At 37.6% G+C, this 15,383-nt stretch overlaps 1 protein-coding gene across 4 annotated transcripts in view; it reads left to right on the plus strand.

The window, feature by feature from the left end:
* Positions 1-15,383, plus strand: part of TRPM3 (transient receptor potential cation channel subfamily M member 3) — a 797,927-nt gene that overhangs the window by 94,275 nt on the left and 688,269 nt on the right. The window lies entirely within an intron of this gene.

The raw sequence follows: 15,383 nt of genomic DNA on the forward strand, positions 1-15,383 counted from the left end.
AGATTTGAATATACCTAGTGTAGTTTTCATGGTAAAGAGACTATCAGTTATCCAGGTGTATTGGTTGCTATTTAACAACTATATTCAATTAAGCAGAGTTTTTTATTCCCTGACCATACCATGTTACAGAGAATTTACTTTATAAAAACTATGTCTGCACAATAACCCATGTAAATGTTTACCATGATTAATTGTCACTATTTTTAGGATATAACTTCAGTGATAAATGGTAAAAAGCATCCTTTGTATCCACAGGGATTCCTTTTGTTTTAGCCATTTTTCCCTCTATGTAGAATTTAGTAGAGAATTGTGGCAGCTATGGGTAGTAACAATGTTAGCTAGTCAAATATTACTCATATTTCTTATAAGTCTCCATTATAACCTGGATTAAAGATTTTTATCACTTATGATGCAAAATAAATATCTGGCTAGTTTATCTTATCTGACCATTAATGAAAAGATTCTTATTTTAAGAGCTCACAATCTAACTTTTTTGATGTGAATTTCAGTTGTGCAATATTTGTTTTGAAAAGAAATTTCATAAATTTATCTGAAATTTTACCTAATCTAGAATTATTTTTATTGAAGTATAATTGACAGTCATTTAGGATTATTTTTGAAATAATCTTCCAAACAATTTATTAACATTCCGTAAAATCAAGTTACATGACCTTATACCCGCTACTTGGAGTTCTAATTTGTCCTCTTAATTTTATAGGAGAAAAACTGAGGTCCCGGGCATCTAAGCAATTTGCCCAAGGTCTCATAGCTGTTTAAAGATAGACACATTTTTTCCTGATTCTCAGACATGTCCTTTAAGAAAAATGGAGACTTATTTAGGCCAAGTCTACGCCTCTTGTCAGCTCCTGCCACACCTGAGGCTATAGGGTCCCTTCCAGGAAAGACTGTCTCCCTTCTGACTATAGAAATTCTTGTAGGCTCTGTGCCCCCATCATCTGCTTGAATCCTCCTCACTGTCATCTGGTATCCTTGTATCTTATCCTGCTGCTGCTTCATACTCAAATTCCAACTGTCTCATTCAGGACAGACACTTAGGCCTTACAGGCTATGTTCTGCATCCTTCCAGGGGGTGCCATTCACAAAGACTACCACATGAATGGTGTCCTCCGACAGTGTGCGGAGTTCAGCCTGCACGGCGGATCATCCTTTAGCCTGCTTGGGTGGACCAGTTGTTTGGATGATTTTCCTTCCTCTCATGCTTCTCCTTCACATCCTTGTCTCCACTGCAACCTTTAGCACATGGCTAGTGTTAGCCTTTGAGATGCCCATCACCTTTGTTCCTGCTTCTCTGAGATGGAGATGTCAGAAATGTATTCTGTGCTCTTTCTAATTCACCATCCTGAGAATTTATTTCCTCAGTACTAGAAAAATATTGGCAAAATAAATTCTAACCTTTCAGGGAGATTGTGATCATTAGTAGTATAATACCTAGGAAGTTGTTGGTATTCAATAAATAATGCTCATTATCCTTCTTTTAGTACAACTAATTAGTATAAAACTCTGAATTGTGGCAATGCCATTTATGTATGAATTAATACAATGATTATAAAAATGTTTATCTCTCCTTAAAGCAGGTCCACACTGAACTGAAAATGTTTTGTTAGCCTAATTGAGTTACTGTGTGTTCTTAAAAGTAATTAAAGTACATAACATAAAAAAAATCTGTAATTTAGTTTTTCAAATTCAGACTGCAATTACTGCTTTAATTAGCCAACATTGAGATGTTCCTATGTGTGCCTGATAGACATGAGAATTGCCTGCGTGAAGGGTGGACCAGGATTGTTCATAAAGAAAATATTTTTTTGGTTCTATGTTGAGAACTATACTACAGCTGCTACCAGGCTCTGTTTTCTTGGGAATTGGCTTTCTTCTATTGTCTTTCTAAATTTGGGTCCTTTTCTCCTCGCTCATTATTTCTGGTCTGCCAACTTACATCCCACAACTCCTTCAAATTAAAACTCAGAATATGATGCTTCCAAGAAATTTTCTATATTTATTTGTACCCAGGTTCATGAGTACTTGTGTCTGAGTTATTGGATGCTCAACACACAGAAGTGCTCAGGAATGCTCCTTTAATAGAATTCAGGAACCATAAAAACATGTTTTCACCTTCTTATAGGGAGATGGGACCCACCAAATTCTGGGGTCATGCACATGTCTCTTTTCCTCAGCATAACCAATGCAGGAAGAGTATAGAGGAAGACCACTTTAGAATTTATAGACAATAAGTGGTTTGATGCAAGGCACATGCTGATTTGTCTTCATAGTTGCATACCATTTTGATTATCCATAGCAATGGTTTCTAACCCCTCTTTTATCCTCTCCCCTTTTTTCCTAACTTCAATTTCATTCAGATCTCCAATTTATAAAACATATAAGGTAGAGCTCCTGTAGTTGAATCTTCATTTTCTTGGCTGCTTTGAGCCCTTTGCTGCATCCCTGAGGCTCAGCTCACCTGTATGGCTTTGGGATACTCCATACCCAACTCTCTTGATCAACTGAAATATTGAAGAATCATCAGATAATTAAAACTGTATTTTATTCTGTCCACTGTATGCTCAGAATCACATTAGATACTGTACAAAATACAGAAAATTCTAAGACCTAGTCACTTCTCTCCAGGTGCTAATTTAAGAGACAAGATAAACACACATGAAATGAGAGTGAACCATCAAGGCAGTAGATAATTAAGTATAACTACATTGCTGTTCTAGGGGTTGTTCCTATTGATACGCCTCATGTTTGCTGCAAAAGCCAAGTTAACAAGGTGCAGCTAACATTTATTCAGTGGTATCAGGCACTTTTCTTGCCCTATCCTATTTCATCTGGACAACAGCGCTGTTGTTACATCTCTTTTACAGATAAGGAAACTGCAGCTCAGAAAGGTTAAGTGCCTTGTCCATATGCACCAGAGCTGGGTTTCAAAACCTGCTTGGTCCATACTCTTGATTGCTGCTTTGCTACCATTCACGATTGTCCACGTGTGAGTGTGGAAGGTCTTAGCCTCTGGGGTATGATGATAGGGATGCATTTCTTCATATGACAGTAGCAGTTAAAATATGAATGAGATCTGTGCTGTAATGTAACGCATTAGATATAATAAAAATAGTAGATCAACTGAATAACCTTTTGTATTTTGAAAGTAGCTTCATATACATTATCATAGATAATGATGGAATAGAATTTATCATGACAGGCTATAGTGTTGTAACAGCTATTGCTATGCTCGTTGGAATGATGAAGAAATCTGCCAGAAAACTTGAATGACTGGTCATAGGCTACAGGGCTAGGGATAGAGCTGGGAATGGAAGTCAGTATCCCAGACTCCTTTCTACCAAGTTATTCTTCAGAATTGGGAGACCGAGTAAAAAATAGACATTTTTGTGGGCTGCCCCAGTATTTTTATTAATAGCGATTTTTAAATCTATCACAATGATCCATGCTTGTCAAAGAAGTATTGGATGACAATTTAACATTGATTACTTAGACATAGAGACTTGATTGATATTTATTTTTTATTTTTTAGTAATCTTTCAAATGTCCCTGAATTACACTGGAACTCCTTAGTTGTTTGATTATATTCTGCTCCAAATAGCAATTGTGGGGGAATTCAAACCTGCTTGCATGAAACCTAGTGGCAGTCAACTAGACAGTTGTAGTAACAGGCAGTCTTTAGACTGCAGTCAATTAGTTCTTGGGTGTTAGTAAGTTAGTTAAAATAATTTTCCCCATTGGCTTAAAATTTCAAAGAGAGCCCACCTCAATCACGTGTTGAGCTCTTGGTCATTCACCCATGGCCTGATGGAAGGGAGAGGATGAGGGAATGATAAGGACAGAAATAGGAGGTATCCTAGCAGGGCATCCTAATGACAAACCCAGGGCAGATTGACCTTCTGGGGAGGGAGCAAAGATGAAAGAGAAGTCAGAGAATATAGACAGCGGACTTGGGGACATTTTGGCTTCTTTACTCTGGTCACTTTGGTATTTTTTTCTCAGAAAATTGCTGTATCTTTTCTTTGGCTGATGCCATCTGTAGTCATCCCACTCTTTTGAATATCCAGAGACTCTCCATCATTTCCCAAATGAATCCAGCACAGCTTCAGGACAGGAAAACTGGCCGCTTGAAGTGTTGCATTCCTGTTGTGCTACTTAATGTGAAACACCACACATAGCTGACACTCATGAAACTATTCCCCTTACATCCTTTTTGGAAGCAGGCAAGGCTTATGATTAATACATTACAACATTTTTAAAACATTGATAGAACCTCTCAGGAAGATGCTAGTATGTGTACATTGTTTCAGAAGCAAAGCTAACTTTTGAAGGGAATTCAGAGGTGTTGGAGACATGAAAGAAGGGTTGAGGGAAAATAAGAACAGTGTGTGTTTTCTTCCAAAACACAGCGTTAAAAACCAAGCTATGTTATTTAAGCCTTTTGAAACGTTAGTTCATTCATTGTATAGTTTTCGGTTTGAAAATCAGTAGGTGATATGTTCTCTGCTGTTCCATCTGCTTGTAGCATTAGTCTCATATTTTGTATTTACCTAGTGAATTTTGTCTCAAAATCCATCATTGTGACTCATATTGTAGATAAAATCCTTCTGTATTCCTGGGAAGTCTCTGCTGGAGGGGACATTAGCTGGGGAGGCAAAGAGCGTGTGGTGTGGCCGATCAATCAGCCTGTTCCAGCGTGCTGGGTTCTTAGGCAGCCCAGCAGTACTAGCAGTGGATGGTGGTCCATTGCTCTCCACAGCTCACCTCTTTTCAGTAATCTTTGGCCCTTATAACGTTTGAGCAAAATCCTAACTTGATATCAAATCTTCAGTATCTCTTTAACAAAAGCTAAGACATTCAGCCTCAATTCCATAAGAAAGCAGATGCTGTGGTCCAAGGAAAATGGCAAAGCAGCATAATTCCAAACAGCAGGTCCTAACAACCAGTCCAAGGGTAAACTCCTGAATCTGTACCTGAAGGGAGTTTTCTGTAGGAATAGAGGCTCTGCAAAAGCCTATGCGGTTGGTCAGTCCATGTAGGCTTGTCTAGAGACGCAGCCCTGATGTCATCATGCTGGGTGAATTCATAACAAGTGTGTTGTGCGCCTGGAGTGAGAGAGTGTGGGCAGCTAGTGCTCCCTCTCTGTGCACTCAGGAGGACCAGGGCTTGGGAGCTGCACCAGGAACACGGGCTGTTTCTTGTCTGCTGAGTCAGAGGAGGACGTGAGAAGGGACCTTCATCCATCACCAGGGTTGCTAAGGATGGAAAGATATTTCTGGGCCTGGGGAAGCTCCAGCTGTCTCCTATCTCTTCTGTTTATTTTCCCTGTCACAAGAGTGTTCTTGGGCTGCTTTAATCAGGAACACTCAATGTCAGTATCAATCATGGTAAAGATTGCATTAAAACAGCAACATATACTTCTTTGCTTTTGTTATAAATCATGCTTGGGAGTCAGAGTTGCATTTTATGAATTCTTTACTCATTCAAACAACACTTACAGCATACACATGCTGAACTATGTAAGTTGTTGGGTGCTGTGGATACAAAGACGAGTGAAATCCATATTCCCTGCCCTCCAAGAGCTCATAGTCCTCTAAAGAAATAGTTGTGATACAAAGAGCACCTGATAAGGATTGCTAATCTGCTGGTCACATGGGAAAGGTTTAGTTTCCTCATCTGTAAAATGGAAATATTGTATGAAATGGTTTCTTGGCTCTTTTCCCAGTCTTAAGTTCCAGGATTTCTTCTGACTTATTATCAATAAGTGTCATGGTTCTTAGAAATGTAGAATATTTTCTTTGATATGAGATAACATCATTTTGTCGGTTCAAACCCTACGTATGCCCACAGTTATCAATCACTTGATCAGCAGGCTTATGGTAAGTATGCTCAATGCCTGTGTTTTAAGGCTTTTAAACCTAAGAAGTTGCCCAAGCTTGCCACAAATGTGTAAAACCTCTAGGTGAATCTACTGATGATTAGCAATTAAAAATATGTTGCTATAAGCAGAGTGAGAAAAATAAAGTCCCAATGGAAAATCATCATCAAATTACCATTCCCATTTAATGAAGTATGTGGCAGTTCCTGCATCACTCTGGGGTGTGTGTGTGTGTGTGTGTGTGTGTGAGAGAGAGAGAGAGAGAGAGACAAAGAGAGAGAGAGAGACAGAGAGACAGAGAAAGAAGCAGAGAGAGGGAGAAGAGAGAAAATAGCTAGCCCCTATAAGAGTAAAGGAAAGGAAATTGTATCTTTATTGATTTGGTTGTTGCTCTGATTCTTTGTCTCTGCCTAAGCAATTCTTTCATTCATTAACAAATTTACTTACCTGTCATGTGAAAGGCTGTTCTGTAAAATGCATCCTGTCTGCTCTCATGGGCAAAAGTCGATTTGAAGTTACCTGACAATCCCTTCAATTCCTACTTTGAAAACTTACAATCTCTGTGACTCTAGACTTGGCATTTGGTCTCTCAGAGCCTCAATGTCCTCACCTATGAAATGGGGGGAACACTTCCCCCACAAGCTTGTTGTGAGGATTTAACAAGCATATATGTGAAAAAAGGTCACAGCAGACTTCAATGATGACAGGTGATGATACATTGATGCTTGAAGACATGTCAGCACCTTTTCTTGCTTATTAACATTGGCTCCAAGGGTAGAACTGGCTTTTGTTGACTTTAGTCCTGTTTCACAGTCATGTGGAAGCCTGTTTTAAAAATTTGTGCTAGAGAAGCTCTGCTTTTTTGGTTTGGGTTGCAGAAAATACTGATAATTTTGGATCACATGTTCAAGAGAACTATGATTTCCAAGACTCTTTCCATTTATAAATTTTCCCTAATTATTGTTATTTTCCTAATTATTTATATACAACAATTCTATTATATTTATAAATAAAACGACAATAAATCTATCTCTCTCTCTAAATAGAGAGAATAGAAAGTTCTACCAGTGAGCTCATTCTGATACTCACTCTATTTAAAGTATCATATGAAAGGATTCTGTAAGGAAGAGAAAATTCATGTTTTGTGCACGACAAAGAGCATTGGGAGTAAAGTCCGGAGCATGATGATGAAGTCAGATCGCTACCTCTGTGTTTTAGTCAAGGCAGTTTTGGTTGTGACAGAGCCCAGTCAGGCTGGCTTAAGCAAAGGGATTTATTATAAGTCTGCAGTAGTCAATTTCATTGTCATCTAAGATCAGGAAGTAAAGTACAGCCAGACCCGGTGAGGATCAGAATTGGAAAGCCAGGTATGAGATCCCTTTCTTTCTTTCTTCTAGGCTGAATGGTTCCCTTCATGTCATCTTCTCTCTGGTCTTAGTGTGTCAACTTCATTTTATTTTCTTAACCACTTTCTTTTGCTTGCCCATATTGGTCATGGCTTAACAAAGTCATTTCTTGGTCCCACAGACTACAGTGTAGCCTTTCATTTCCAATGCCTACATCCAACTGACAACAGTTCCATTGGTTCAAATTCTCAAGACAGTCTCATGGGTTGTTGGTTGATTTGGGGTCAAATATCCATGCCTGATCCATTTAGTAGTTTTTGCTTGGAAGGGTACAGACAACAAACCAAATCTAGTCAAACCCTTGCTTGTTTGGTAAGCTTGTATAAGATTCAGATACATTTTGTCATCTGAAGAAAATGTAGATAACACTACTTTTTTCAAATTATAACATAAGAATCAAATAAAATAATGTGATATTGTTAGGTAAAGTATAAAGAGTTTTGTAGCAAGAAAGACTACTCTTGGGGTTAGTGGTTAACCACTAGGCAAGTTGGAGTGTTTGGCAGATGCTATTCCTGAGACTACAAGTATTCCTCTTTAAATTCATTCCAACTCATTTTAAGGACTTAGCCCCAATCATGCTCTAAGATATGAAGGCTGACGAAATGGTTTCTCTGAAGAATGAACAGAGACTACACTGTATTTAAATTGTTAGGTTATGAAAACAGAACAAATTAGTTTGAACTGTATAGGAGAAAAAAGATAAAGCTGTTTGTGTTCCCTACTGTTGAAACATGTAATGTACCATCCAATCTTGACATTCAGAACGTATTACTTTTTTACTACAAAGGGCAAAAAAACTTAGAAATATCTCAAAAAGGTGAATGAAAGTGACTGATCTTTTTGTCAGTAAACACTTTATTAGCTGAACTATTACCTTTAACTTGAACTAAGCACTTCTTTTTATCAAGTCAGTGTACTTAATTTATAGTTTGCCTTAAAAAAAAACTACTCTAATTTTTACATTGGAAATGATGGGATCTGGGGAGAATTGCTTAACTATGCAATTCGTCATTTTGAAAATATATAAGAACTTAGACATCAGCCAAAAAAATAATTTAACTAGTTGTTATGTTGCTTTTACATGAAATCCTGGGCTAAATGTCTCTCAAATGTAGTTTATTTCTTTAATGATCTCTATTGACCCCATAAAATATAAATTGGAATAAGCTGAGTCATCACTGCTCTCAGAGTGTTGTTCATGAGATGGGAGTTGACATTTTTCTTGTAACTGCCTCATTCACACAGAACATGCTGGCATAGTCTAACTCTGCTGTAACCTGAGGCAATATGACTGGCTGAGATGTCATTTCTGGAATGATATAGCAGGTTGGATAGCTAGTTATATGTGAAGATGCTTAATGAATTATCATTTCAGAAAATGTACTGCAATCTTGCAAGAAATATTTTAAATAACAATATTTTATCCCAAAAACTATAAAATCATCATCTAATTGGATGAATCATTTGGATAGTTTGTCTATATGTAAATGATCTGTGCAAAATTCCCCCATCAAAGTTCATTTAGCACACCACTGGGGTCTCTCCCTACCCTCTCATATGGCTTATAGTCAGATAAAAGACAACTGATTTTAATGATCTAAAATATTTAGAGAGTTAAGACCACTGCTAACATATAATGGAATCTCAAACAGGTGAAATATTATGGCATACCACTATTCCTCACCTTCACAAAAAACCCAAGTTGTCTATACAACCAAAAATTATTTGAGAAAAGCTTCCGTAAGTCAAAGTTCCTGCCCCAGCACATAGGCTACTTTATCTACAACTTTTTATTAAACGTTTAGTTCTACTTCTGCTTTTTTCCTACAAAGCGTTTATGTACCTATTAATCTCTATTTCCTCACCTCATTTTTCTTCCTTCTGTGATATCTTCCAGTTGCCTGCTTTTAAACTTCTTCTCATATATGAGTGACATCTCCTCAAGTATGTTATGGGCACCTGAGAGTAAGGACCACTTTGTACACGTCTGTATGTGCTAAAAGTTGCTTACCAAATTAAGGTGCATGTACTAGCTGCTTAATAAACATTTTCTAAAAATAATTAAGAACATTTCTCTTTGTAGACAACAGCTGCAGCTTGGACCCCTCAGCAGCTTGTAGGAACTTTTAATCTCCCACGTCTAATAGATTGTATTTACCAGGAAGTTCTTTCACAGTAACTATTGTCATTTAGTTGATGAAACCTATATGTAATACACTTTGCATCTTGTTAGCAAATGCATAAAATTTTGACTCTGTTTATTTTTGTGTTCCTTGTGTCTTACGACCTATTCTAGGACTGGGAAGTTTCATATATAAATGCTTTATATAAGATGAAAGTGATATGTATATTCGTAGTTTCATGTTACTGATTTTTCTATTTGTATGATTTCAACTAAGTAGTTTAACAAGAGAGAGAGATAATCCTTTGCTTCAGGACAATCAATTTAACTGCACTTGTAAAGGAGGTTAGAGAGGCAAAGACTGAAGGTGGAGAGACCAGTTTCAAATTAGTTGGTATAATCTAGGCAAGAGATATGATAGGTCCAGGTCTAGTTTAGTGACGTTGGGTTGGAGAAAGGTGGATAGAGTCAAGAGATATTTAGTAGGGAGAATAAAAAATGTTGGTGGTTATATTTCAGATATGCTGAGGAGAAAGGGGAAATGGTTTGTGTTTTGAAAGGTCTTTTTGGCTGCATTGCAGAGAATGAATAGAGGAGGCTGGAAGAGGTGTGGATTGACTTGCTAGGGAGTTATTGCAGTTCTCAATGAAGGCAACTTGGACTCAGACAAAATCAGTGGAAATGGGTAGAAGCAGACTAATTTGAGAGAGATACTGTGTTTAGAAGGTAAAAAAATGAGAATTGATGATGGCTTAGATAGGGAGAGGTGTCAACAAGGGGCCCTATGTGTGGGTAGCTGGATGAATCACTCACTGAGATAGGGAATTATGGAAGAAGATCTTGTTTGGGAAGAAGATTAAAAGTTTATTTTTTGCCTGTCGATTATGAGATGGCTTTGGAACAGGCAAGAGGATTTTTCAAGTAGGTGAGTCGATATGTCCGTCTAGAGCTCTGAGGGGAGGTCTGGGCTGGAGATACACAATGTGAGTCCTTGTGTATAGGTGGCAATTAAAGGCGTAGGAGTGGATGAAATTGTCAGAGAGAAAGAAGGCTGACTGTTGAGCTGAGAAAAACTTCAGCATTTATACACTGGGTCTAGGAAGTTAAACCTGCAAAGGAGACAGAGGAGGAGTAGCCAGTGTTGGATACTACGGGGCAGGAGCAAAGAAAAGACAAGTGAGTGATGAAAAGTATGCAGGATATTGATAAAAGAGAATCCTCTCTTGTCTCTGACCAACATTGCTATTTCCTTATTTGCACCCTAATCTATGTTGGGCTGATGCATTCTTGGAGACTTTCCTGATGAGCAGGGAACTGTTTCATGAGCAGTTGTTCACTGCTTAGACTGTAGAAAAATATTTGCTTTTCTTTTAAATCAATATTTCAAGTACGTTTGCAATACCGGAATCGCAGAAAATATAACTCTAGGATTAGCTTTGCTGTATCCTGCTGCTCTTTTTAATAGACCTTTCGCACCTTAGAGGAGACAAAGAGTATCTTCTGGGATGACTGTGGCTTGGAAGACACACCACCTCTTACTCAGATCCCTATCCTTCTACTAGAAGCCTTATTGGAAGTTGTGTTTTAATGCTCCTTGCTCATATGTTCAGATCATAACAGTACAATCCTTAAAATAACAAAGTACCAAAATATAAAGTCTTCTCATATTTGGGATTTTGTAACTCCTCCATTTCAGGCATCTCGGGGATCAGCAATGATGGCACAAGGAAGTTTGTTTTCCTCCCCTCTCAAAATTTCTTTCCCATTTTATGCAGTAATAGCCCCAGCCTAACTGACCCCTAAGGGCCATTTGCTTGTTGCCAAAGTAGTGGAATGTCTGAGGCTGATGTTAAAATTTTTTACTAGTAATATTATATTAACTTAGTAAGAATATTATCTTGTAAACTGCATGTATCATTTTCCATAGAAATAACTAGGAATCCCAACTCTTATTTTACCCACTGAGAGTTCATCATGTGGACAAAAAATGTAAAATAAAATAACTGTAGGAATACTGCTCAGAAATAAAAAGGGAAAACAAAGCAATTCAGTGGTTGTTGGAGTTGGGGGTTTGGGAGTGGGGGTGGAGTGGCTAGGATGGGTGACCATGGGACAGGAGGAAACTTTAGAAGGTAATGTTCGTTATCTTAATTGTGGTGATGATTTCAAATGTCAAAACTAATCAAATTGTAGATTTTAGATAAGTAAAGCTTACTCTGCTTCAATTATACTTCAATAAATTGTTTTAAAAAAACCTAAGTAACTCAAGAAGAAAAAAAAATCTATTTTAACGTTCCGTCCGATTGTTGCTTTCTATGATTCTCTTATTTTAGAGATAAGAGGACTGAAGGCAAAGGATAGTGTGTCTTATAAAAGTTATTTTTGTGCTTAGCACTAGGACTAGTTGGTTATGATTACCAATTGCTAGTTCTCAGCAACTGCCGTTCTAACGGAGCATCTCCTCCTTCTCTTATCGGGTGGGAGAAAGATGCTCTGAAGTATTAACATACTTGTTGGTTGAAGGAGAGCTGTATATGTTGTGAATGCAGTATTGAAATATAAAGCTCTTTATTTACCATTCAGATGTCCTTCAATTATATGCAACAAACCTCATTATTAATGTGGAGTTGTGGAAGTCCTGTCCAAATTTGTAACAAGTCAAAATTTTAGATTTTTAAAGAACATCATTTTAGATGTCAAAGATAGTGATGTATTACTGGAATATGACTATATTTTGAGTTAAGCCTCTGTTACATAATGTCTCATATTTTAAAGACCCTGATTTTGACTGCTTTTCAGTAACTTGGAATTCAATAATGATCAAACACATTTCTGAATTATCACAAAATCTGTATTAACAGACATTGCTGACAAAGCATCACCTTGTCCCAGTCCATTTTGAGTGTTGAAGCCCAACATTCTGCCTGCAGTTTTTCCAGGTTGTATGTACAAGATACTCTTTTATTTGTGTTTCAAGCATTTGGTCAGAGATGGGCTAAAATTTAATGAACATGATTAATGCTGTTTTTGAGAACTTTTGAATATTTTCTTAAAAAGTATTTTGTTAGGTGAAAGAATGAATGAGAAGAACAGCAGTTCAAAGTCCTGTAAATGAGTGGTTTGAAGGACCAAAGATGTAAGTAGAATTAAAATGAAAGGGGTTTTTGCTGTTCTATATTTTGAATAATTTATCTTCTTGACCCTAAGAAAATACGAAGTTGTTTTTATTTATCAATCTTAACTTTTTACTTCACAGGACATTGTTAACATTCTGGCCCAAATATTTATGATTTCTTTTCCACTAGAAAGATTTGATTAATCTTTTTTTCATGCATTCATTGTGGGAGCCTTTAATCTCGGCATTCACATGAGTGCTGCAATGCAGATGTAATATGACAGGTCAGAATTATGTCCTGGTTGTAACAGTGCATCGTTGACATCTTCTGGGGGAGAGAGCAAAATAGAATGATAGAAACCAAACAGTAGCACAGGGAATATGGTTTATGTAAAAACCTCAAAATCTTCTGTGCCTCAAAAAGTTGATTCATTTGTATAAATTATCTTTTATAGAAAAAATACTTTAGAAGTGATATTGTAGAGTTGTGAATGATGTTGCTTATCTGAAAAGCATAGTAGTCAGTTGGCTCACAAGATATTTTTTTCTTTACAGTGTGATTCATTCTTGTGGGTTGTATCAGTTTTCTGTTGGTTCTGTAAGAAATACCCACAACTTAGTGGCTTAGAACAATGGAAATTTACTATCTTAGGATTCTGTAGGTCAGAAGTCTGACATGGGTCTCACTGGGCTAAAATCAAGATGTGAGCAGCAGGGCTGTATTCCCTTCTGGAGGTTCTGGGGGAGGATCCATGTCCTTGCCATTTCCATCTTCTAGAGGGCTGTCCTGCATTCTTAGGCTCATGCTCTCCTTCTTCCATCTTCAAAGATGGTAAGGTTGCATCTCTCTGTGACCTCTTTCTGACTCTTACCTCAGCCAGAAAGTTTCCCTTAAGGACTCATGTGATTAAGTTGGGCCCACCTGCATAATTCAGACTAATCTCCCTTTCTCAAGATTCTCAGCTTTGATCACATCTGCAAAGTCCCCTTTGTAATGAAGGGTAACACACTCACATCTTCCAAGGATTAGGGCATAGACATCTCTGGAAGGCCATTATTCTGCCTTCCTTATGGATGAAATACTAGAATAGCTAGAAACTAAATCAAACATTTATGTGAATTACTTGAAAACTATTAAGGAAAAATAGAACTAGGTTAATAGACAGTTTTTAAACCTCTAGCTTCTTGCTTAGGGTATGTTTAGAATCTGCAGGAAAATGACAATAACTATAGACCAAATAACTAGAGACCAAACATCTTCTCAGCAAGATGTTTTTGACTTGAAGAGATGAAGCTGTGATATGTGAACATCAATAGAAAGGCAAGATTTAGTTCTAGCTTTTAAATTAGCAAAATAAAAAATTCCACCTTTCACAAAGCTTAGTTGATAAGGAAAGGCAGATTAGTCTTTCAAAATCTTTGAAAAACATTGCTGGATAATATCCTCTTTGTTTTAGTTAATTAAAAGCCTTTAATTCCTTATAGAATCTTTTTAAACTGTATTTTTCTCACTTAAATTGATTTTAATGAGCTAGATAAAATTAATACTCAGGCGAACCTAATACACAGCTGCAAGTACAGCTGGAATTGATTGTCTTAAAATTAATTGTAGTTTGAAATTCGGAGCTCAAGCTAGAAAATCAGTGACAGGTGAATAAAGCAGAGATCCAGACAGAGTGGGAATATATTCACATGTCCTGGGGAATTCCTCAGCTTCATATGTATGGAAAGTTTGCAAAATGCCTTCCTCCCTACGCTGATCCTTATAAAGGCAATAGCCGGTTTTACATACAATGAATAGCTGAATTATGCAATGGAATTGTTTGGTCTATTTCTAAAAGTTAACTCATATGTGATTGTAATTAACATCAGATTTGTATAATTCTCTTATTCCGCCACCTGGAGTGGTTGGACAAGCTAGAAAGAATCCAGAGTCCCATTGATCTCACTCTTCCTGGAATGTATGGAGAAAAGGGAAGGATCACGGGAAGCAGAGGTGGTCTGGTGGCAAGGAAGAGAATGAATGCTTATTAAACACCTACCCTGTCCCAGGTACGCTGCTTCATGCTTTGCACACATTGCCACAACTTTTTGAGTCAGTTACTATCCAGGAGAGATCATTGAGACTTGGAGTGGCTAAGAACTTTGTGCAAGGTCAAACACCCCCTCAGCAGTATAGCCTGACTTCAACTCACATAGACTTGACTCCAAAGCTTTGTCTTTCTCATCACCTCCATGCTGCTTCCTGAACCTTGCGACCCATTTTTCTGCTGCCTCTCCTTAAATAGAAGTTACTGTGTGCCTTAAAAAAAAACAAGTTGAGTCCCTCAAAACCTCTGACACTGACAGGTTTACAGGAATCCCCAAAGCATCCCAGGGCCCCCAAATCAGAAAAGCCTTCAAATCATGGAGGTTTCCTTCTTCTAGTTGTGTGATTCATTCACTCCCGTAACCTAAGGCCTCACTCCCAGTTAGGAATCTCCTCTGGGAACAGATGGACTGTGAAGTCTGGCAGGCCCTCTGCACATGATGGGGCGTAGTTGTACTTCAGATCTTCCCCTTCTTATCAACCCGCTCTTGGAGCGCTCCTGCTTCTGTATCTATTTCTCCCTTCCTTATACCCATCAGGGGTTATTGGGGTAGAATGTGAGGCCAGAATCATTTTTCCTGATATTAAGAGAACTTCTTCAATAATGTGGACTTTGCTGAAACTAGAGGGTGAAAGGAATTATCATACAGCCTACTGAAAGGAGAAAAAAACGCTTACTTATTGAGGAGCAAGGAAGATAGGAATATGTGGAAAATATGTTTGATGAAAACAATAGAGATCTATGTGATAAAGAA

This window comes from Equus asinus, chromosome 23 (genome assembly GCF_041296235.1).
Source record: "Equus asinus isolate D_3611 breed Donkey chromosome 23, EquAss-T2T_v2, whole genome shotgun sequence".
Lineage (NCBI taxonomy): Eukaryota > Metazoa > Chordata > Mammalia > Perissodactyla > Equidae > Equus > Equus asinus.